At 48.0% G+C, this 24,306-nt stretch overlaps 1 protein-coding gene, 1 non-coding gene and 3 pseudogenes across 2 annotated transcripts in view; 1 reads left to right on the top strand and 4 right to left on the bottom strand.

Moving 5' to 3' along the window:
- The window catches only part of LOC116988602 (uncharacterized protein C1orf109-like), a 166,213-nt gene that overhangs the window by 81,981 nt on the left and 59,926 nt on the right, over positions 1-24,306 (bottom strand). The gene's annotated exons all lie outside the window — the stretch shown is intronic.
- Positions 2,686-2,820, top strand: LOC116988685 (annotated as a pseudogene).
- On the bottom strand, positions 4,115-5,414 carry LOC116988601 (annotated as a pseudogene).
- Positions 8,320-8,456, bottom strand: LOC116988652 (annotated as a pseudogene).
- On the bottom strand, positions 10,599-10,762 carry LOC116988651. Its single transcript, XR_004416014.1, has one exon. It is a non-coding gene; the product is annotated as a U1 spliceosomal RNA (small nuclear RNA).

Below are 24,306 nucleotides of genomic sequence, written 5' to 3'. Positions count from 1 at the left end.
CACGTTTCTTCTTCCATAAGGTTCACAGGGGGAGCTCTGTGATCAACAGCCTTAGGGAGGAGGACGGCTCGGTAGCATCCTCGCAGACAGACATGATGAGGGTCTGCAAATCCTTTTACTCGGAATTGTATGACCAAAAGGCCACAGACAGCACCGCCTCCCAGAACTTCCTGTCCTCTATCACGGAGGTCTTGGAGGACAGCAAGCAGGAGAGTCTGGACCAACCACTGACCCTAGAGGAGCTGACTGGCTCCATCCGCTCCTTTGACTCGAGTAAAACTCCCGGAAGCGATGGCTTACCGGCCGAGTTGTATTCGGCTCTGTGGGACTGGGTGGGCCCGGACCTGCTGGAAGTGTACAACGACATGCTTCTAGCCGGCAGCATGTCAGACTCCATGAGGAAGGGCAGCATCACCCTAATCTACAAGCAGAAGGGGGAGATGAAAGATATAAAGAATTGGAGACCCATAACATTGTTGAATGTAGACTACAAGATCCTGTCTAAGGCCATCGCCAACCGGGTCAAGTCTGCTCTGGGACGGGTGATCCACCCGGACCAAACCTGTGCTGTACCTGGCAGGAAAATCTCAGACAGCCTAGCGGTGCTGAGAGATACCATCGCCTACGTGCAGGACAGACGGGTGGATGCCTGCCTAGTCAGCTTGGACCAGGAGAAGGCCTTCGACAGGATATCGCACACGTACATGAGGGACGTGCTCTCCAAAATGGGTTTTGGGGAGGGAATCCGAAATTGGATCAAACTGCTCTACACCAACATCCGTAGTGCAGTCCAAATCAATGGGTGGGAATCAGACAGTTTCCCTGTAAGGTCTGGAGTCAGGCAGGGTTGCCCTCTCTCTCCTGTCTTGTTTGTCTGCTGTATTGAACCTTTTGCCGAGTCCATCAGGAAGGATGCGAGCATAAGAGGAGTGACATTGCCAGGCAGTGGGGGCATTCAGGTCAAGACCTCCCTGTACATGGACGATGTCGCCGTCTTCTGCTCGGATCCAAGGTCGGTCCGCAGATTGATCAGCATCTGTGACCAGTTTGAGTCGGCCACGGGAGCCAGGGTGAACCGCAGGAAGAGCGAGGCCATGCTCTTTGGCAACTGGCCCGACCGATCTTCCATCCCCTTCACCATCAAGCCTGACTTCTTGAAGGTGCTGGGGATCTGGTTCGGGGGGGCTGAGTCGAGTAACAAAAATTGGCTGGAGCGGATAGCCAAGGTGGGGAGGAAGCTGGAGCTGTGGAAGCAACGCTCCCTCTCCATAACCGGGAAAAATTTGGTCATCAGGTGTGAGGTGCTCTCGGGTCTGCTGTACTTGGCACAAGTGTGGCCTGTCCCTCCCTCCTACGCGACGGGGATCACCCGGGCCGTCTTCCAGTTCATCTGGGGGTCGAGGATGGACCGGGTACGACGGGTCACCATGTACAAGTCGGCAGACAACGGGGGTAAAAGCGTGCCCAACGTCGCCCTCATCCTGATGGCCACCTTTGTGTGTGGCTGCATCAGGCGGAGTGTAGAGCCAAGGCACGTGGGCACTAAGTGCCACTACCTGCTGAGGTTCTACCTGTCCCCGGTGTTGCGAAGGATGGGCCTGGCGCAGATGCCACGCAATGTACCAGTCAGCTGGACATTGCCGCCCCATCTGACGTCTGTTGACAGGTTCTTCCGGACCAACACCTTTGACCACAAGTCCATCGGGCAGTGGTCAGCACGGAATGTCCTGCAGGCACTGCAGGGAAAGGACTCGATGGATCCGGTGGCGTGGTTCCCAGAGCAGACTGCCCAGCTTGTCTGGCAAAATGCCTCATCGCCAGAACTGACCAACAAGCACCAAGACCTGGCTTGGCTGGCGGTGAGGGGAGCCCTCTCAGTTAGATCCTTCCTGCACCGTCGGAACCTCACTACCAGCGCACGCTGCCCCCGGGACGGTTGCTATGGAGAGGAGACGGTTGCCCACCTCTTTGCAGAGTGTGGATTTGCAAAACGAGTCTGGAGAGGTATGAAAGGGTCCCTGGAACGATTTATCCCGAACAGCTCCGTCACAGAGGACTCTGTGATTTACGGACTGTTCCCAGGGACACATTCAGAGACTGACATCGAGTGCTGCTGGAGGGTCATCAACTCGGTGAAAGACGCTCTTTGGTCTGCCCGAGCGTTGCTCACCACCCAGCAGAGCGAGATGTCCGTCAGGGAATGTTGCCGACTGGCCCACTGCAGACTGCAGGAGTACGTGCTAAGGGACTCGCTGAAGCTTGGTGCAGCCAACGCCAAGGCTCGGTGGGGGAGGGCCACAGTCTAGGGTCCTTCCGCTGCTGGACATGGGGGGCACAGTATGGTGGAGACGCCCCTCAAATTAAATTAAGGGAAGGTATCCCACACCAGAGGGCCACATGAGTGGCACGGGTGGGGGACATTTTTTGTGGAACTTGAAATGTCAGATGGAAATTTTCGCACTGTGTACACATTGTATATATTTATTACTTGAACAGGGGCCACAGAGTGGCACTGGTGGGGGACTGTTTGGTGAAATTTGACAAATGTAAAAAAAAATTGTACTGGAAAAAGTTTGTATAGTCTCCGAAAATGTCGGATGAATTTTGTTTGAATGGTTCAGAAATTGTATATATTTACCAATTGAATAAAGTATATTTTGAAATAAAAAAAAAAAAAAAAAAAAAAAACGATGGCCGATCTCCCAGGACGAGGCTATCCCATTGCACTTCGGGTGTGCTGACGCCTGCGATGTCCCCAAATGCGGGATACTCGACTGCAAAATTTGTGGTAGTGGGGGACTGCGTTCGCGCTCTCCCCTGATTCTCAATATAAAAACAGAATTAAAATCATTTCATCACCCATTTCTTTTCTCCACAAATCCTCAACAAAACGGTGGCTAGATAATCGGTGTAAACTCATTGTGTGCAAAGATCCGTGGACGCCGAATCCAAAGATCCTATAGCGGAGCTCTCCGCTATAAGATCTTTGGCCGAATCAGTGGATATTTTTAAGGCAGAGACAGATTCATTATTGATTACAACGGCTGTAGAGGGTTGTGAGGAGAAGGCAGACATCAGCCAAGATCCAATGGCTCATTCTACTCCGACAATTTCTCTCAACTTGTGTTTTGTAGATACAACAATTAAATTTTTACTTGCAGCAGTACAACAGAATATGTAAACATAGTAAGGTACACAAAAATGCTGGAGAAACTCAGCGGGTGCAGCAGCATCTATGGAGCAAAGGAAATAGGCAACGTTTCGGGCCGAAACCCTTCTTCAGACTGATAGGGGGTGGGGGGGGGGGGGGGAAAGGAAGGAAAAAGGGAGGAGGAGGAGCCCGAGGGCAGGGGGATGGGAGGAGACAGCTCGAGGGTTAAGGAAGGGGAGGAGACAGCAAGGGCTAGCAAAACTGGGAGAATTCAACGTTCATGCCATCGGGACGCAAGCAACCCAGGCGGAATATGAGGTACTGTTCCTAGTATAAGCTCGACGAAAAAGCCGTAGTAGGGTCATGGGGTAATCTTTAGCGCTGTTTCCGTAAGATACACAAATCATCTTTTTTTTTATCAGCTGCAGGTGATCATTTTGATATTCCTGCCTATCCTTCCTTATTAACTTTGAACGTACAAAATATTGCCATTAGTGAGGAGCTCCAGAAAATCCTGCACCCACTCAAGCCGTCCTCCACACCCCCCTCCCCCCCGACACGTACACGCTGCGATCGGCGGACCCCTTTTTATTTGTTAAACATCTATTTCCTTCTTTTTCATTTCCCCCTTACCATTTCCGTACTTTTTCGTGAGCTGCCAGGACCCGTTTGATGTCATCCTCGCCCTGCTCCTGGTCTCGGCCCACACCGATCTGCCGGACATGCTGTGTGCGTGTGTGTAGACAAAAGTGCTGGAGAAACTCAGCGGGTGCAGCAGCATCTATGGAGCGAAGGAAATAGGCAACGTTTCGGGCCAAAACCCTTCTTCATCCTCACCGTCTCATCTCGGTCCTAAAATACTTCCCCCTTATCCTTGTGGCACACAAACAAATCTTATTCAATTTGTTGTAAGCTGCTTTAAGAGAAATGAAGTAGTATTGCAGTATACTACTGCATGATCCTATGGTCTCCACAGATGGTGTTCTGGCTTCTGTTATTCTCCTGTTCTCATGCTCCATCTCCAGTGGTGGGAGTCTGATATCTGAACATGAATAATTTGTTGTCTGCTCCGCCACTTAACAGCAACCCCATCTTGGTCCAGTCCACACAAAGTACTCTATCTTCATGTGCATCCATATCATATAACGGAGCCTTGCAACTTCTTGTATCCCAGAGCTTGACCAGCTTGTCGAAGGAACCCGAAATCAACTGATATTCATTCATGGGTGACCATTGGGCGGCTGTTACCCATCCATTGTGTGAAGTTAGAGATCCATTTTTTGAGCATGGGTCCCACAGCCTAATGTGCCTGTCCGTGCTGCCTGGTGCTAACCTTTTGCATAGAGTGGAATAAGAGATGCAATTGAACACTTTATCCCCAGTCAGAGTACACTTTGGAGCTCCAGTTTCCACATCCCAGATCTTTATGGTGTGATCCCAAGACGCACTACACAGTTCCTCAGTATCAGACCACAGGACTGAAGAAACCGCCTCATTGTGACCAGACAGTCATCATCGGGGTTCTTGTTGAGCCCAGGTGTTCAGTCTTCTGTTTCTTCCTCGGCCTGTTATCTGACTCCTCTGTCATTTCTTCATCCTCCTTGGGAACTGTTGACCAAATCTTTATCATCTTGTCCCAGGAGCCACTGCAAAATTTGGTTTTGGAGTTGTCCACAGCAATCGATTCCACACTAGCTGCATGTCCTCGACAAGAGTGCAATGCTTTCACTTTGTTCTTTTCACAGTTCCATTCCCATAAAATAATACTCTGGTCCAGGGAGGCAGTGAGCAGCAAATTGCTGGGAACACTTTTCTTAATCCATGCAACATCTTTGACAACTTCAGTATGTTCAGAAAGAGCTGCAAGTGGTCGGCCGTCAAATGTCCAGATACGAGCCATTTTATCAAAGGAACCTGTAAGAATCCAATCACCTTGTGCTTCCACAGCACTGATCCGGTCATCATGGAACAAACACACTTCTGGCTGTGGGGCATTGTATCGTTCTACATATTCAATCCCAACCACTTCTTCTGTTGAAATGTTCTCCAGTTCCATGTGCTTACCCAGTGGCACCCGCAGGAACTGGCCCTTGATGAGGAAATCAAAGCCTGCATGCGTGTGATTAACATGTTTAGATTCCAGTAATTAATTAATAATTTTACTGAGATCAATAACTTCAGATACAGCTGGCACAGAGAATGCTATGTAATCTATTTCATATCCCTTGCTGTCCATGCGGAAGTGCGCTTGCACCTGAGCCATGGCGGAGTCCCGGTCGACCCGTTCGTAGCGACAAATTTCAAGAACCATTCAGCCTTCGGCATGCGGGCTGCAATGTTCTCGAATGTCGGAATCGGGAAATGCTCCCTGCGAATGGCTGCATTGAGGTCATGTGGATCAAGGCAGGTGCGGACTTCGCCATTAGGCTTGCTCACCACAGTCATTGAATTCACCTAATCCGTCGGTTCGCTCACGGGCTTTCCATGCGCTCCAATTCGGCTTTGACCTTATCCCTGATCTTATAGGGGATAATGCGGGGCGGGTTTTGCTTAGGTTGCATGTTCTCTTGCAGCACTATGTTGTACTCATGTCTTTTTAGCCTTCCCAGCCCTTGGAAAATCTCGCAGTTTTCCTCAAAGATCTTCGCAGTGTATGTTGGCCTCGCACTCACGCCATCAACCGCTTCCTTTCGTACAAGAAGCTCTAACTTTTCACACGTTATTTTCCCAAATGTTGGTTTCACATTCCCCCTGACTATTTGAAAGACAACCCTATATTCTTTCTTACCTACTTTGACGTTCCCCTTTGCCTGCCCCACAGGCTTCATTGTATGTCCAGAGTATGACCTCAGTGTCACGTTCGTGTTTAGTGAGGCAAGACCAGAGTTTCTGAACAAGTGCTCTGGCAGGATGTCGACTTGAGCGCCAGAGTCAAGTTTGAACTCAAAGTTCACATTGTTGATGCTGCACATCTGTCCCCATTCACGCATCGACTCAATCACTGCGTCAATCACGGCGACAATGTAGAATGTATCAACATCGTCGTCCACTGGCTCAGGCAGCGGTGAAGCGTTCATCTGGAACTCGATGTCGCGGACGTCACGGCTCCAGTCTCCGGCCTTTTGTCTGATTAGCCGGTCATGTTGTCAGGGACGTGGGTGGCTGTTGGGCGCTCTATTTACCGGGCAGTCGGGGGATCTGGAAAGATGTCCAATCTCTCTGCAGGTGTGACATCTCATGTACTGAGCAGGGCAGTAGTTACCTTTATGCTCGCGGGTGCACGACCGGGAGACGGTATCCTTACCAGAATCACGGATTTCTGTCTGGTTGACTGGGTCGCGAATCCCTGCCTCGGCCCCAAGGCCGACTGGCGCTGTCCCGTTTCACGTAATCAACAGTGTCTTCGGTGTTGATGGCGGTTGGAGCAATCTGCTTCACATGCTCGGCAGATGCTTCTGCGATCAGACACATGTCACTGCATTTTTCCAGTGTTAAATCATCGCATTGTAGTAGTTTCTCCCAGAGCGGCTGGCTGGTGATGCCGCAGACAATTCTGTCTCGCAGCAACGAGTCATGGATAATGCCAAACTCGAAATCACTAGCTAAAGCCTTCACTGCAGTCAGGTAGCTGGAGAAGGTCTCCCCTCGCCGCTGATTACGTGTATGAAATATGTATCTTGTGACAGTTAAGTTCATTTTTGGTTCACAGTATGTCCGAAACATATTCTTCAGCGGTTGTATTTTGTCACGTTCCTCCTGGGCAAACCGAAAGGTCTCATAAAGCTGCTGAGCTGCCGGCCCCGCCACGTGGAGGAATGTTGCACACCAAGTCTTTTCAGGCTTACTCGTCAGTTCTGTTGCCGTCTCGTAGAGCTGAAGTGCCCTTATCCAGTCCTTATAATCCTTGGCCAAGTTCCCTTGCATGGAGAGTGGTCCCGGTGGCTTGACATTCTTCTCTTTTGTTTTTTCCCTCTGACACCATGTAATGTCCACTGTAAGACCCTCTTGTGACTGGCACAATGAATACACGTCCGCCCTCTTGTAAGAACGATTTAATCAGAACAACCAACGGAAACTTCTGGAAGGTCACCTGACCTAAATCACGAGGCACAGGCACATTTGCCAGCTTCTGCTTTTGGCCTCAAGGAGCGCTGGCATTTATATTACATATACATCACATGGGGAAATAGAAACAAGAGATATAGACGGTACTAAGGACAAATGAATGGAAATATTCCTATATCTCCCGTTTCCCTTTGCCAGTCTGAATAAAAATCTCGACCCGAAATGTCACCTATTCTGCTCTATGAGCGATGCTTTCGTCTGTTTGTCGCTCGCTCTTGGTGCCGGCGCTTCTCCCCTCAGACTCCGCCAAACAAACACACACACACACAGCATGTCCGGCAGATCGGTGCGGGCCGAGACCAGGAGCAGGGCGAGGATGACATCAAACGGTCCTGGCAGCTCACGAAAAAGTACGGATATGGTAAGGGGGAAATTAAAAAGAAAACCCAAAGGAAATAGATGTTTAACAATGAAAAAGGGGTCCGGCGATCCGTGTCCGTGCCGGAGGGAAGAGGACGGCTTGAGTGGGTGCAGGATTTTCTGGAGCTCCTCCCTAATGGCAATATTTTGTATGTTCATAGTTAAGGAAGACTAGGCAGGAATATCAAAATGATCACCTGCAGCTGATAAAAAAAAATATGATTTATGTATGAAGACGCCATGACCAAAGCAAAGATACTAGAGCGGAGACGGAAGCAGGTTACGGAAATGGCGCTAAAGATTACCCATGACCCTACTACGGCTTTTTCGTCGAGTGGACTGTGTTGCTCCGCTCTAGGATCTTTGATATGTTTACATATTCTGTTGTACTGCTGCAAGTAAAAATGTAATTGTTGTATCAACAAAACACAAGTTGAGAGAAATTGTCGGAGTAGAATGAGCCATTGGATCTTGGCTGATGTCTGCCTACTCCCCACAACCCTCTACACCCGTTGTAATCAATAATGTATCTGTCTCTGCCTTAAAAATATCCACTGATTCGGCCTTCACGCAATGAGTTGCAGCGATTAAATAGCCTCCGTTTTGTTGAGCATTTGGGGAGAAGAGGGTGATTAAATGATGAGACTACGAGCAATAGTTACTTCTGTTTTTAAATTGAGAATCAGGGGACAGCGCGAACGCAGTCCCCCACTACCACAAAGTTTGCAGTCGAGTATCCCGCATTTGGGGACATTGCAGGCGTCAGCACACCCGAAGTGCAATGGGATAGCCTCGTCCTGGGAGATCGGCCTTTTTTTATAATTTAAAAATAGACTTTATTCAAGTAATAATGCATGATTCGTGCGAAATAAATTCATCCGACATTTTCGGAGGCTATACAAATTGTTCAATACAGTTTATACATTTTTTTTTTCAATTCCATGAAACTGTTGCCCAACCATGCCACTCATGTGGCCCCATGGCGTGGGCTACCTTCCCTTATTTCGAGGGGTGTCTCCACCATTCCGTGCCCCCCATGTCCAGCAGCGGAAGGACCCTAGTCTGTGGCCCTCTCCCACCGAGCCTTGGCGTTGGCTGCACCGAGCTTCAGTGAGTCTCTCAGCACAAACTCCTGCAGTCTGCAGTGGGCCATTGTCTTTCGAGTCACTGACCATTCTCCTGTCTCCTCATGCCCACCGCTTTGGTGAATTGCTTCACCTTTCCTGGACTCAGGTACCAGGCATCCTCAACAGGGTGGGTTTCCTGTGGCGTAACCCATGTCGTTGGGGGGGGCCTGCTCGTTCCACCCCCTTCTGGGTGCGCCGCTTCCTCCGTCTCTTGTAGCTGGGGTACGGTGGCAAATTCACTGCTCCCAGTATCCCGGAGCTGGGGCCCATCGGCCGCTGCAATGCTCCCGGTCGCCCAGAGCTGGGCCTCATCAGCCGCTGCGATGATCCCGGTCTCCAGGGGCTGGAGCCCCTCAGCTGCTGCACTGCTCCCGATGTCCTGGGGCTGGAGCCCCTTGGCCGCTGCTCTGCTCTCGGTCTCCTGTGGCTGGGGGACAATCGGCGTTGCCCTTCTCATTTCCTCCCTGGTTTTCCTCCTTTGCCTCCGTCGTTGGGACTTCCCGGTCGCGTCATCCTCCGATGAGGAGAGGTTGCTGCCTTCTGTCAGGGAGAGAGATCTTATTTTGGGATTTTTTTTTGGACTTACCAGCCCCTTCCGGCCTCTGCTCCTTGTGCTGAACCCTCTGGTGTTTTCCATATGTCACCGTCATCCAATTCTCCTGCTCTTCCCCGTCCTCCATCGACTCTCCCTCCTGGGCTTGGTGCTGGAGGTCTCTTGGCACTTGGGGGCTCGAGGTGGTTGAGGTGGTTGGGCTGTCCTCATCCCTGTTCCCTCTTTCTGCTGGGGACTTGGCAGTGGTGGGGGGTGTCTCACCCACCCTGAGGGGTGCTGGAAGCCGCCCCTCTTGTCGCCTGTGCATAAGTGCAGGCTCTTTTAGGGCAGGCCCTGTAAAGGTGGCCTGCCTCCCCACACAGGTTGCAGTTCTTGCTGGCCTGACAGTCCTTTGTCTCATGGCCCTCTGTCTTGCAGTTTTTGCAGACCACTGCATTGCATTGGGCCACCACATGCCCAGGCTTGTTACATCTCCTGCACAGTCTGGGCTGCCCCACGTAACTCATGTATCCTCGGTTTCCTCCAATCGCGAACACCGAGGGAGGGTGGAGGAATGCTCTGTCTTTGTCCACCCTCAGCTTTACCTTGACTTGTCGCTTGCTCGTCCAAATCCCATGCAGGTCCTTCACGTCCACGCAGTTCCCTGTTCCTTCGACGTAGCGAGCAAGGAAGGTGAGGACATCCACTACGGGCACATGTGGGTTGAACATGTGCACCGTGCTCGTTCTTTCCTTCTGGTTGGGGAGGGTGAAGAGCGGCTGCACCTTCAGCAACGACAGCGGAGCTTCATTCCCCTTCTCTCTGAAGTCTTCCATCAACTTTTGCCATCCCGTCGGATACTTGAAGGTAACATCAAAGTATCCGTTACCCGGGAAGTCCTGGAGGCAGTAGATGTCCTTGGCCTCAAACTTGCAGGTCTCCAGCAAGACCTTCTTCACAAACAGGTCTCGTGAGAAGGGAAGCCCCTCGCTGAGGTACTTAATGCTGATTCTCAGGGTATTGAGGATACCCTGTACTCCTGCTCCAGTTGCTGTTGCCATTGTCACCGATTCACTCTGCAATCCTTGTTCCCCTTGTTCCCAATCAATTGTAATCAATAATGAATATGTCTCTGCCTTAAAAATATCCACTGATCCGGCCTCCACAGCTAACGGCTACACTGTGGCAATGAGTTGCACGGATTATCTAGCCTCCCTTTTGTTGAGCATTCGTGGAGAAGAGGAATGGGTGATGAAATGATAAGACTACAATAAATAGTTAATTCTGTTTTTAAATTGAGAATCAGGGGAGAGCGCGAACGCAGTCCCCCACTACCACAAATTTTGCAGTAGAGTATCCCGCATTTGGGGACATCGCAGGCGTCAGCACACCCGAAGTGCAATGGGATAGCCTCGTCCTGGGAGATCGGCCATCGTGACCACCGATTCTCCCCTGCCAGGTAAGTATGCTTTGTAGCAGTTGCTCACACACACCCAACCACTATCACCACTTCTTTAATCCAACACGGGCCGCAATTACAAAACTTAGATCGCATCTTCTTAGGCACTCACTACCTAGAAACTAAGTATAACTTTATGTATTGCCATTCTTTTTCGTCTAAACAACTGGTATGTGTAGGAGTCACTGTGATAGATGTTTATGTTAAAATGTGTTTTTTGAGTCTGTTGCTTTTTTAAATTGTATGACTGACCTGGCCAGTGAATTTCACTACACCAATTGGTGTATGTGACAATAAATGAACTTATGAACTTATGGTACTTTAAAAAAAATAATGCTTTGTGTTCGTCCTTCTTATTTGCATATCTTCCCTAAATGGAAGTAACCCGGCTGGCTTCCAGCCTGCAGTTCTGCATTTCTCCGCTGGATGTCAGACTGCCCCTTGGTTTCATTCACAAATAAAGGACACATAGTGCTGGAGTAACTCAGCGGGTGAGGCAGCAGCTTTTGTTTAGTTTAGTGTAGAGTCACAGCGCGGAAACAGGCCCTTTGGCCCATCGAGTCCACACCGACCAGCGATCCTCGCACAATAACAACAGGGACACTTTTTACTTCTTTACCAAGCCAATTGACTTACAAAAATGTACGTCTGGAGTGTGGAAGGAATCCAAAGTTCTTGGAGAAAACTCACGCAGGGCACAGGGAGAACGTGCAAACTCCATATAGATAGCACCCGTAGCCTGGATCGATTCCGGGTCTCTGGCGCTGTACCCCGTGCCGCCCTGTCTGTGGAGAACATGGACAGACTGAAATAAAGAAGCATCCAGACCTGAAACATCAACTATACATGTTCCCCAAAGATTCAGCCTGACCTGCTGAGCTACTCCAGCACTCTGCGTCGATCTTTGGTATAAACCAGCATCTTTAGTTCTTTGTTTCTGTTGATAAGTCTGTGACTTAAGACAAACACAAAAAGCTGAAGTTGTAGCGGCGCCTGCTAGCGCACGCAGATATCGAACCCCGCGTTCGGAAGCCGCGGTCGCGGGACTCGGGAGGGGCTGTTATTTTTGCGCGGTTTTTCCCTTGCGCGCGTTTAGTTCAGCGCTGACCACCGATGTGGGCAGACGTGTCTGATTAACCTGTATGCTGCAACTTGAGCTTTCTAATAAAGTTTTGTTGAAAACTCCAGTAATCGTTTCTCAGACCGCCAAAGAGTAACTCAGTGGGACAGGCAGCATCTCGGGAGAAAAGGAATAGGTGACGTTTCAGGTCGAGACCTTTCTTCAGACTGTGACTTGTTTGTCAGACTTGGGAACAATTCTAAATACGGAAGATAGATAAAATTAACTAGGTATTAGCTACAAATGGACAAATGGGACAGACTTGGATTGTTTTCTGTGGAGCGCCAGAGGTTGAGGGGAGACCTGATAGAAGTGTGTAAAATTATGAGAGGCACTCAGAACCCTTTTCCAGGGTGGAAATGTTAAAAGACTAGAGGATATAGCATTTAGTTGAGAGGAGCAAAGTTTAATGGAGATGTGTGTGGCAAGTTTTTACACAGAAGGTGATGGATGCCTGGAACCTGCTGCGTTGTGATGGAGGCCGGTATGATAGTGATGTTTAAGATGCTTTTAGATACGTACATGGATATGCAAGGAGTGGAGTGGACAGAAATGGATCATGTGCAAGCAAAGGAGATTAGTTTATCTAAATATTATATAGGGCACATACATTGTGGGACATTGGCCCTGTTTTGCACTGTACTTCTCTATGGATTAAGAAAGAACTGCAGATGCTGGTTTACATGTAAGTTTTAGGGTCCTGACCCAAAACAACATCCATCCATGTTCTCCAGAGACGTCTGAATAAGGGTCTCGACCCGATACGTCACCCATTCCTTCTCGCCATAAATGCTACCTGTCCCATTGAGTTTGTGTCGACCTTTTTCGGAGATGCTGCCTGGTCTGTTGATTACTGTGTGTCTGTTCTCTGTTCTATGATTGGTATTGTATCATGAAATATGTTTGTAGAAGACAAGGTCATTCTAAAATCATATGTTTACTATCTGGCTCTGGGGAATGAACAATGTTCGTCATTCTGCATTCCTCTTAACTATCCACCAAAATTGATTTTAAAGCTATTTAGTTTTGTCAAGACCAATACCTGCGGTATAAGAAGTAATATAGTGGCCATTCTCAGCTGACATAATAATCCCACCATTAGAGTGAAGCCAGCAATCTGATGATGAATAGACTTAAAAAATCACTAGAGGTATCTGAGGATTAAAACATTAATTGTGGGGTTAAAATTTTTAATCACAAGCTATTCACAGTTTTAATCATTCTGTCAAACAATAATAGAACACAATCATTTACACTTTGTTTAATTAATGGAGCTCGGTAAAATGTTCCTGTATTTTATGTTCTAATTTTTAGCATTTTTAATATTCCCATTAATTTTACTATTTTTTTGACACGTGTGAATGATGGAGTCTTTCAGGAGCAGCCACTGTCTCTGGACTGCCTGAGTGCAGATTCATTTCCCTGCAGCTTTATAGGTGAATCTCACTCTCCCCTCTGTTCCACTCCCACCCAATACTTGAGTCTGGCAGAACTCCAAACATGGAGGCACAAGAAACAGCGGGACTGTAGGTTTGATTAGTTTGTTTGTCGTGCCAAGCATCGAATTGTAACCGGGACGCAATGGTGGAGCTTTATTTGTGGGGTTCTGAACCCCATTTGTTCTGAGTTGCTGCTTGATGTAAAATGCTAGCCTGAATTTTATGGTTGAGTTACTTGGATGGGAATTAATCCCACTTGGACTTGGGCGGCACGGTGGCGCAGTTGAAGCGCCAGAGACCCACGTCCGATTCTGACTACGAGCACTGCCTGTGCGGAGTTTGTACCTTCTCCCCGTGACCTGCGTGGGTTTTCTCCAGGAGCTCCGGTTTCCTCCCGCTCTCCAAAGATGTGCAGGTTTGTAGGTTAATTGGCTTTGGTAAAATTGTAAATTGTCCCTGGTGTGTAGGACAGTGTGTGTGCGGGGATGTTAAATCTTATCGTTAAAAACACTAATGAATAAAGAAATCAATACGTGGGACAGACTTGCTCAAGAGAACGATGTACGGATGTTGATAAAAGCAACCACGACTTATTTCTAGGCTTCTTTATCTTGATCATTTCCGTAAGTTGGCCTGGGTCCAGGACTGGGAGATTCCACTTCACATACATGTGGGATTCTGCCGCGGATTGGTTAAGTCTCTTTCACCTTTGTGGGGGTTGCAAAGATCACTCGGTGAGCCAGTGCCAATTGGACCTAAAGGCAGTTCTCAAAGAAAAAAGACCAAGGAAGCAGATAGAGATTTGTTAATAGGAGCTGTGAATTAAAAGGATCACATATCTACAAGCCGGAAAGGGTACGGAGAATATTGACGAGGATGTTGCCAGGACTAGAGGGTCTGAGCTTTCGGGGAGGTTGAGTAGGCTGGGACTCTATTCCCTGGAGCGCAGGAGGATGAGGGGCGATCTTATAGAGGTGTATAAAATCATGAGAGGAATAAATCAGGTAGATGCTCAGAGTCTCTTGCCCAGAGTAGGTGAATCGAGGACCAGAGGACGTAGGTTTATGGGGAAAAGATGAAGGGGAAACGTTTAAATTGAGGCTGGGACTATCCCAATGTTTAAGAAACAGGTACGTGAATAGGACAGGTTTGGGGGGACCTGGGCCAAACGCAGGCAGGTGGGACTAGTGTAGCTGGGACATGATGGCCAGTGTGGACAAGTTGGACCGAAGGGCCTGTTTCCACACTCTACGATTCTATGACTCTACTGTATATCGACCATAATGTGACTGAATCGTGGAACTAATTAGCGAGGGACAGTAACTTAAGCTGAAAATTCAGGCTAACATTTCAAGTTGTATTTCGCTCAAATAATATCAGTAATTGCCATGGTTATCGGGATACCTTGTAAGTTTGCAACTTACTACCTGGTTAGCATGCAAAAAAAGCTTTAATCTGTACTTTCATACACGTGACAGTAGACTAAACTAAACTATCTCCTATGATAACATTTCAGGGCAGTAGGTTCACATTGAGAGGTCGGGCAGTGGAGAGTGTTGTATAGTAGATGGAACTAGGAGTAGACTTTAGACATTGGGGTGGCACGGTGGCGCAGCGGTAGAGTTGCTGCCTTACTGTGCCGCGTTTGATTCAACCCAGGTTTGATCCTGAGTATGGGTGCTGTCTTTACGGAATTTGTATCTTCTCCCCGAGACCGCATGTGTTTTCTCTGGATGCTCCGATTTCCTCCCACATTCCAAAGACGTGCAGGTTTGTAGTTTAATTGTCTTCTGTAAATTGTAAATTGTCCCCAGTGTGTAGGATAGTTAACGATGGTTGGCGTGTTCTTGGTTGGCCGAAGGGCCTGTTTCCATGCTATTCTCTAGTCTAAAGCCAAACTAGGAGTACTGGTACATAATTCCCTGAAAGTGTTGTCACATGTAGATAATGTGGTAAATTGACCTTCATCAGTCAGGGAGGATATTGAGTATAAAAGTCAGGACGTTATGTTATAGTTGTGCAAGACATTGGTGAGTGTATTGTGTTCAGTTTTGGTCATCCTGCTATAGAAAGGATGTCATTAAGCTATAAAGGGTGCAGAGAGGATTTACAAGGATGTTCAGATTCAGATTCAGATTCAACTTTAATTGTCATTGTCAGTGTACAATACAGAGACAACGAAATGCAGTTAGCATCTCCTTGGAAGAGCGACAGAATATGATTTCAATAAATAAATCTATTTACATGCATACAGTCATAGTGTTTTTCCTGTGGGAGGAGTGTCCGGGGGGGGGGGGGGGGGGGATTGACAGTCACCGAGGTACATTGTTGAGTAGTGTGACAGCCGCAGGGAAGAAGCTGTTCCTGGACCTGCTGGTCTGGCAACGGAGAGACCTGTAGCGCCTCCCGGATGGTAGGAGGGTAAACAGTCCATGGTTGGGGTGAGAGCAGTCCTTGGCGATGCTGAGCGCCCTTCGCAGACAACGCTTGCTTTGGACAGACTCAATGGAGGGGAGCGAGGAACCGGTGATGCGTTGGGCAATTTTCACCACCCTCTGCAATGCTTTCCGGTCGGAGACAGAGCAGTTGCCATACCATACTGTGATACAGTTGGTAAGGATGCTCTCGATGGTGCAGCGGTAGAAGTTCACCAGAATCTGAGGAGACAGATGGACCTTCTTCAGTCTCCTCAGGAAGAAGAGATGCTGGTTAGCCTTCTTGACCAGAGTTGAGGTATTGTGGGTCCAAGAGAGGTAATCGGAGATGTTGACCCCCCAGGAACCTGAAGCTGGAAACACGTTCCACCTCCGTCCCGTTGATGTGGATGGGGGTGTGCGTGCCGCCCCTAGACTTCCTGAAGTCTACAATGAGCTCCTTGGTCTTCTTGGAGTTAAGGGCCAGGTTGTTGTCAGCGCACCATGCTGCTAGGAGCTGGACCTCCTCCCTATAGGCCGACTCATCGTTGTTGTTGGTGAGGCCAATCACCGTTGTGTCATCTGCATACTTGATGATGGTGTTTGTACCATGTATAGGTGTGCAGTCGCAGGTGAAGAGGGAGTAGAGGAGGGGGCTCAGCACACAGCCCTGTGGAACGCGGGTGTTCAAGGTGAGGGTTGAAGAGGTGTGCTTGTCTAACCTAACAGACTGGAGTCTGTTGGTTAGAAAGTCCAGTATCCAGTTGCAGAGGGAGGGGTCGATGCCCAGGTTACCGAGTTTGGTGATCAGTTTAGAGGGTATAATGGTGTTGAATGCTGAGCTGTAATCGATGAACAGCATTCTTACGGGAGAAGTTGGGTAGGCTAGGAGTTTATTCCTTGTAGTGTATGAGGCTGAGGGATGATCTTGTAGAGGTGTATAAAATCATTTAGGGGAATAGATAGGGTGCATGCACAGTCTTTTTACCCAGGGAAGGGGAATCAAGAACCAGAGAACACAGGTTAAAGGTGAGAGTGGTAGAATTTAATAGGAATTTAAGGGGTAAATGTTTTCACTCAGAGGGTGGTGGGTGTGTGGAATGAGCTGCCTGGAGAGGTAGTTGAGGCAGGGACTATACTAGCTTTTAAAAGACACTTGGACATTACATGGATTGGAAATGTTTAGAGGGATATGGGCCAAACATGGACAAATGGGACTAACTTAGATTGGTCAGCAGGAATGAGTTGACCTGTTTCTGTGTGACTCTTGACTCTATATCCTGTAACTCCCAATATTCCTTGGTCTGGTGCTGCCTTTTGTCACAGTCATTTTGATCACATCTTTGAATCAACGTTTGTTCGTTATTCCAACAGTTTCAATGCATAATATTGACACTAAATGCCCCCAAGAAGCGAGTTTCCAAAGCATTTAAATAAATTTAGTTCCTATTAGGAAACGTTAAAAATAAATATTTTCATTAGCTGGTAATGGCAACTTCATAGTGTCTTTTAAATGAGCAAATCAAGTGTTGACATTGCACATAGGATTTGTGCAGAATATTGCATTTACTGAAACTAGTAACTTGATGCAAACCTAATATTTTACTTTCAGTTAAATAACTATAAGATATTCAGAATCTATAAACAGCAAGTTCTGGAAATCTGAAACAAAAACAGAAAATAGAAGAAGTTTAGTTTAAAATTGTTATAAAGTTTAAAAATGCAGCATTGAAACAGGACCCTAATCCCACTGTGTCCACGCATTGATCACCCATTCACGTCATTTCTATGTTATGCCACTTTCTCATCCACTCCCTTCAAATTAAGGGCAATTTTACAGAGGACATTTAATCTGCAGGATCTGGGAGGAAACCAGAGCACCCAGAGGAATCCTAGACAGATGCAGATAGAACATAAAAACTTTATGCAGACAACAGCTGAGGTCAGGATCGAACCTGGGTCTCTGGTGCCGTGAGGCAGTGGCTCTACTAGATGCGTCACTGTACCGCCTAATGTTAAATTGATGCTCTCACTACCCGATGGATATAAAAGACCTACAATTCCATTTGAAGAATATGTTCACTCCTTAATTTATCAAAGGCGGCACAGTGGCGCAGCGGGAGAGTTACTGCCTTACAGCGCCAGGGACCCGGATTCGATCCTGACTACGGGCGTTTGTCCGTACGGGGTTTGTACTTTCTCCTGTTTAAGAAGGAACTGCAGATGCTGGAAAATCGAAGGTAGACAGAAGTCTGAAGATGGGGTTTCGGCCCGAAACGTTGGCTATTTCCTTCGCTCCATAGATGCTGCTGCACTCGCTGAGTTTCTCCAGCACTTTTGTCTACCTTGTACTTTCCCCTCATGACTTGCGTGGGTTTCCGCCGGTTTCCCTCCACACTCCAATGACCTACAGGTTTGTAGGTTAATTGACTTGGTGTAAGTGTAAATTGTCCCTAGTGTGTGTAGGATAGTGTTAGTGTGCGAGGATCACTGGTCGGTGCGAACTTGATGGACTGAAGGGCCTGTTTCAGTGCTGTATCTCTAAACTAAACACTAAGGCAACATAGTTTGAGTATATCATATAGTATGTATGTGACACTCTGGTATGCACATATTTGCTGCTGTATGCCTTGCATTGCAACGGCAATGTTAATTAAAAAAAATATATCTGAATGGCTGTAAATCACCTTGTGGCAATGACAGACGTGACACAGATACAATTTATTTCTCTTTGGTTTAAATTTTAATGTTCCATGTGGTGCAGGTTCAAACTATGGACTTAGAATTAATGTTGCTTTATTATTTACCCACATCTGTCACCGTATGCCTGAAATGTGTCGGGCAGGAGAGTTTAGTACCCAGGAATCATTCATGAAACAGGCAGTTAATGGTGTGATTTTCCTCAGACATCCGCATCTTACTTGTAGGCAGACACTGAGAAACATCGTTACTTTGTGAGAGTACCTTTCATTTTGTGATTTTAATGACTCAACTGTTCTGCAAGGTTAAAAAACAAGAATTTAAAAAAGTCAACTGTCTACCTCTTTTTTTTCAAAAATAATTTAAATCAGTATGAAATGTAAAAACAAACCCCACCACCATAATACAAGTCAAACATAAATACTAAATAAACTATTATACAACTGTACCACCATCATTATTGAGGATGACTTCCACCCCCAGCGGTCCCAGAAATCCCCCATGCACAGCGCTAAAACCACCTGGGCACGGACATAACCCCGGGAAAGGGGCAGGCACCATGGTGCGAATGCACACGATCGGGAGACTCAGGACTGCTGCAGAGATCCAGTGCTTTCCGTTGCCCCAGAAGAAGTCCACCAACTTCTTCTGGATGATCCCAGCAAAGGTGGCGGATGGAATTCAGGTAGACTCCCAAGTAGAGGAGGGGCGTGGTGCTCCACATGAAATGGCCACAACTCCTCTGGGAGGGAGTCCACCTGCCAGGGACCCACCGAAAATCCGGAACATTTCCCCCAGTTGATCCTGGCAGAGGAGGCGGCCGAGAAGGCACCTTGGCACTCGCGCATCCACTGCAGGTCGACGGGGTCGGTGACCATGAGGAACACGCCATTGACCTCCATGTCCACCTCACTCTCAATGGTCCCCCTGCACTGTCAACAGTTGGCCAAGCTGGCCATCCGCGGGTCATGACGCCAGGCGGAAGAGGGCTGTGCCCGAGCCGGCTGCCTGCCCCTTTTTCATAGGTACGTCCGTGCCCGACTAGAGAGGGACTATGCGCTGTCCATAGGGGCTCTGGGGGATTTCCGGGACCGCTGGGCACCGCGGGGGGTGGGGGGGGGGAGGGGGGGAGTCGGAGTGTATCCTCAATAAGGATGGGGAAATAATGGGTTATTGTTTAAGAATATTTGCTTTATTTTGTATTATGGTGGTGGGTTTGTTTGTATTGTTTTGTGTTGTAAATAGCACTTTTGTAAATAATTGATTTAAATTATTTTTGTTTTAAAAATCCCCCCTCGCTCTCGACCGTCCCCCAACGCTGTTGTTTGTTGTTTGCGGTTCCCTCCTCAGTCTCGGTGGTGCGGTGGATCGGGGCTGAGTTCGGAGTCCGTGGTGGCCAGGTCCTTCGTCCTCGGTGAGCGTGTCTATGGTCCGTGGCGGGCGAGCCGGGCCTGCTGCCACGAGATACAAAGTACAGACATTCAACACTCACATTCCGCAGGTAGAGCCGTTGCCTCACAGGACCGGAGATCCAGGTTCGATCCTGATCTCAGGTATTGGCTGTGTGGAATTTGCATGACCTCCCTGTGACGGGATTTGTTCCGGGTGCCCTGATTTCTTCCACATCCCCACAGACATGCGGGTTTGTTGGTTAATTGCCCTCTGTAAAATGTCCCTCGTGTGTAGGAGGTGGATAAGAATGTGGGATAACATAGAACCCTGTGAACAGGTGATCAATGGTTGGCGTGGACTCGATGGGCTGAAGGGCCTGTTTCCTTGCTGTATCCTTCCATTCAAAGCATATTAAAAATGAGCCAAATACAAAGTGCTGGAGGAAGGAACACAGAGGGTCAGGCAGCACCTGGAAAGGGAACGGACAGGTGACGTTTTGGGTCGGGACCTTTCGTCAGAACTTATTAAAAAAATTATTAAGACTCGGTACCCCCGAAATGAAAGAAGGATTTACATTTCTCACTATTTTCAGAACAATAGGGCAAGGGTTTTACCAACAATTAAGTATCCCTAACCCTACCCTAACCCCTACTCATAACCTAAGACAAGGGCGGCACTGTGGCACAGCGGTAGAGTTGCTGCCTTCCAGTGGCAGAGACTGGGGTTTGATCCTGACTACGGGTGCTGTCTGTACGGAGTTTGTACATTCTCCCCGTGTACTGCGTGGGTTTTCTCCAGGTGCTCCGATTTCCTCCCAATCTCCAAAGACGTACAGGTTTGTAGGCTAATTGGCTTGGTAAAATTGTAAACTTGGCCCTAGTGTGTGTAGGATGGCGTTACTGTGCGGGGAACGCTGGGCGACACGGACCTGGTGGGCCGAAGGGCCTGTTTTCATGCTGTATCTCTAAACTAAACCAAGTAAAAACTGCAGATGTTGTAAATGTGAAATAAGGGCAGATTATACTGGAACTCACAGGTCATACAGCATCTGAAAAGAGGGAAATACATTTCATATTTCGGATTGGTGACGTATTTATGTTTATCAAATAATCACCATCCCTCCCCCAGCCTTGGTTGCAAACCTTGATCTTCAACACATCAAACTATTTAGAGGTGACATTGTTTGTCTGTGGTCATTTTCCATTAAAGGAATGATATCTAGCAAGTTAAAAGGAAAAAGTACAAATCCTAGTTGACATATTCTATTTACTACAATATAATTGTGTGCCTACCATTAGGGGTTTGATTGAAACAATTTAAAAACAAGCAAGACACATATTTGGTGATATGCAGCATCCTCACTGAATCCAATAACTCGCTAAAAAAAACTCAAACACTCCCGCAAAAGAGAAGAGGAGAAGAGAGAAAAACAAGTAACTCAAAAGGACAGATGGGGTCGCTTGTTAATGGGTGCCGGCCTCCTCTGGTGTCTGTTTCTTGTGCAAATGCCACTCTTTGTCACCAGATTCAATAAGAAATGAAAGCAAAAAGACAGCTCGAAGCGTATTTTGATACCTTTTCATCAATGTTTACATCTCAGGCCTGACAATGGTGTCACGGCTGATTGGAAGGCCACTCAGCTTCCTGATGTAGTGTGAAATGAGACCACTACCTTTCCGCCTCTGTGACTTTTTATTTATCGTGGAGGAACATCGGGCCTGTACACGAGATGAAATAAAGACCACGGCTGGCAGATTAATTGTGAAGTTTTTGTTTCTCTTCGCCTTTCCATGAAAAAAAAAGATTTGGGAAAATTAAGTTCACACTGCAGTGGTTTTCAAAGGTTCCTTGGTTGGACAGTGAATGCCATCTCCCAGTGTTACTGAGAGATGATTTGTTGTTTATGAATTTTATTAAATGCCAACTCGGAGTGGAAACAGGAGATTTGCAGCTGGATGATGACAATGCTGTCTCCAGATTAATTAATTTGGTACAGAGGGAATCCTGCTGAGTAATAGATGATCCTGTAAGCCTCTGAGAGTTGAATTTATCTTACACATTGCGACACGCCGTGCATCCCATTCCAAAGTACTCGTGTGCTGAGATTGAGAAGCAGACTTGCTTTGAACAGCTGACCTAAACTTTGCTCCGACCCGATACATTACCTATTCCTTTTCTCCAGAGATGCTGCCTGACCTGTTGAGTTACTCCTGCATTTTATGTCTGTCTTTGGAAGAACCAGCATCTGCAGTTCTCTCTGACACACAACAAGGCCTCATCAGCGTAGACGATACCTGGTTAAATGGTTGCTTTTAATCTTTTTCTCCCCCTCCCCCCACACTTTATAATGTGCAAATCTTTAATGCTATTAACCTGTTCACTGCCAAGTTTTTTTAAACTATTGGCCATTACCTGAGTGTACTCAGGGGTGGCACTGAACAGGTTAAAAGTTATTAAAGAAAGGTTTTCATAGTATCAACATCTCAAAAGCAGTATAAAATAAAAATTTAGAAAAAGTCGCCTAATTCAATTTCTCATAATTGATATTTTCATTTCAATTCAATTTATTGTCATTTGGACCCCTTGAGGTCCAAACGAAATGTCGTTTCTGCAGCCATACATTACAAAACAAAAAGACCCGAGACACAACACAGTTTACACAAACATCCATCCCATCGTTGTGATGGAAGGCAAAAAAAACTTATCTCTCCACTGCACTCTCCCCCCCCATGTCAGAGTCAGAGTCAAAGTCAAAGCCCCCGGCTGGAGATGGCGATTATCCCGCGGCCATTAAAGCCACGCCGGGTGATGCAAGGTCGCGCACCGGGTCTTGGTGTTAGAGCCCCCGGCGGGCGCTCGCAAAGTCCCGCGGCCATTCCAAGCCGCGCGGGGCGATGGTGTAAGGCCCCGCTCAGGTGCTCTTCAACCCCAGCAACTCAGGCGGGAGAAGTCGCCGTTGCGGAAGCCCCGAAAAGCGGGAACCCAGCAGGGACCCGCGGGCTCCCGGTGCCGCCGTCTGCCAAACCCGCAGTTGCAGCCTCCGAATCTCCGGAGGTCGGGTGGCAGCAGCGTCCACCACAGCTCCACCCGCTCTGGACTCGGCCAGCCCCGTGACGGTGAGTAGTCGGCAGCTCCGCAGCTGGAACCCCAGGTCGTTCCTGTTGGAGGCCGTTCCACGTTGCAGCCCCAACGACAACGGAGACCCGACAAAGAAAAGGTCGGGTCTCCCGTGCAGGGGAAAGATTTTAAAGTTACCCCCTCCCCCCCACCCCCCCACACACATACCCCAACAAAAAAAATAACAAAAACTACATAAAAACGAGACAAAAAATAATAAAACACAGACGGACTGCAGAGGCCGCTGCTGACGAGAGTCGCGCCGCCCACCGAATATATCTTATGCCCCTGTCCCACTTAGGTGATTTTTTAGGCGACTACAGGGGGCTAGGTTGTTGCCACATGGTCGCCGAGGTGTCGTCTGTATGGTCGTGAGTAGTCTTCTCAGTCGCCCACAGAATCGTAGCGTTTTTCTGGTCCCGCTGGATTTTGAAATGTTCAAAAGTTTTCGGCGACTATCGGCGACAGTTGGCTTGACGCCAATGAGCGTAGCTTGACTTCTCCTGACGTAGGTGCTGTCGTAGGTTGTTGCCAAGATGACGTAGGTTATGGCCGGTGCTGACCGGTGAATTGCATTGGCGACTACCTACGTCAACAGGTTGACCGACTGAATTGTCTTGCCTTGTCGTAGCTTGTCGCTGGTGGACGTAGGTTGTCGTAGGTGTGGTCGTAGGTGGACGTCCTAATGGGTCGACCATTGTCGGTAGCTTGCCGTAGCTTGACGTCGGCTAGGTGGTAGGTTGTTGTAGACATTGTCGTGGGGGGGGGTCCAGTCGCCGTTTTTTCGGCTACCTGCTACAACCATGACAGTCGCCGAATAAAATCGCCTGTGGGACAGGTCCATTAGTTTAGTTTAGTTTAGTTTGGAGATATAGCACGGAAACAGGCCCTTCGACCTACCGAGTCCACACCGACCAGCAATCCCCACACATTAACACTATCCTACACACAATAGGGATTATTTACAATGACACCAAGCCAATTAACCTATGGTTACCTGGAGAAAGTACAAACACTGTACAGACAGCACCCATAGTCAGGATCGAACCTGGGTCACTGGTGCTGTAAGGCAGCAACTCTACCGCTGTGCCACCATGCTGCCCTCTCTTATAATGAACAGTTTTCTGCTCTCCATGCTACTGCTTTTTTATTGATCGATTGATTAAAAGATACAGCATAGAAACAGGCCCTTCGGTCTACCGTGTCCACGCCAATCATCGATCACCTGTTCACAATAGTTGTGTTATCCCACTTTCTCATCTATTCACTATGCACTCAGCAGCCAGTCCAACCCATACCTCAAACATGTTTCCGCAAGAGCTCAAATTCCACAGTCCATGCCCTAGTTCACCTGCCTTAGCTGCGAGGTT

This window comes from Amblyraja radiata, chromosome 27 (genome assembly GCF_010909765.2).
Source record: "Amblyraja radiata isolate CabotCenter1 chromosome 27, sAmbRad1.1.pri, whole genome shotgun sequence".
Lineage (NCBI taxonomy): Eukaryota > Metazoa > Chordata > Chondrichthyes > Rajiformes > Rajidae > Amblyraja > Amblyraja radiata.
Note: the sequence above shows the minus strand (reverse complement) of the source record. Positions and strands in the feature narration are given on the sequence as shown.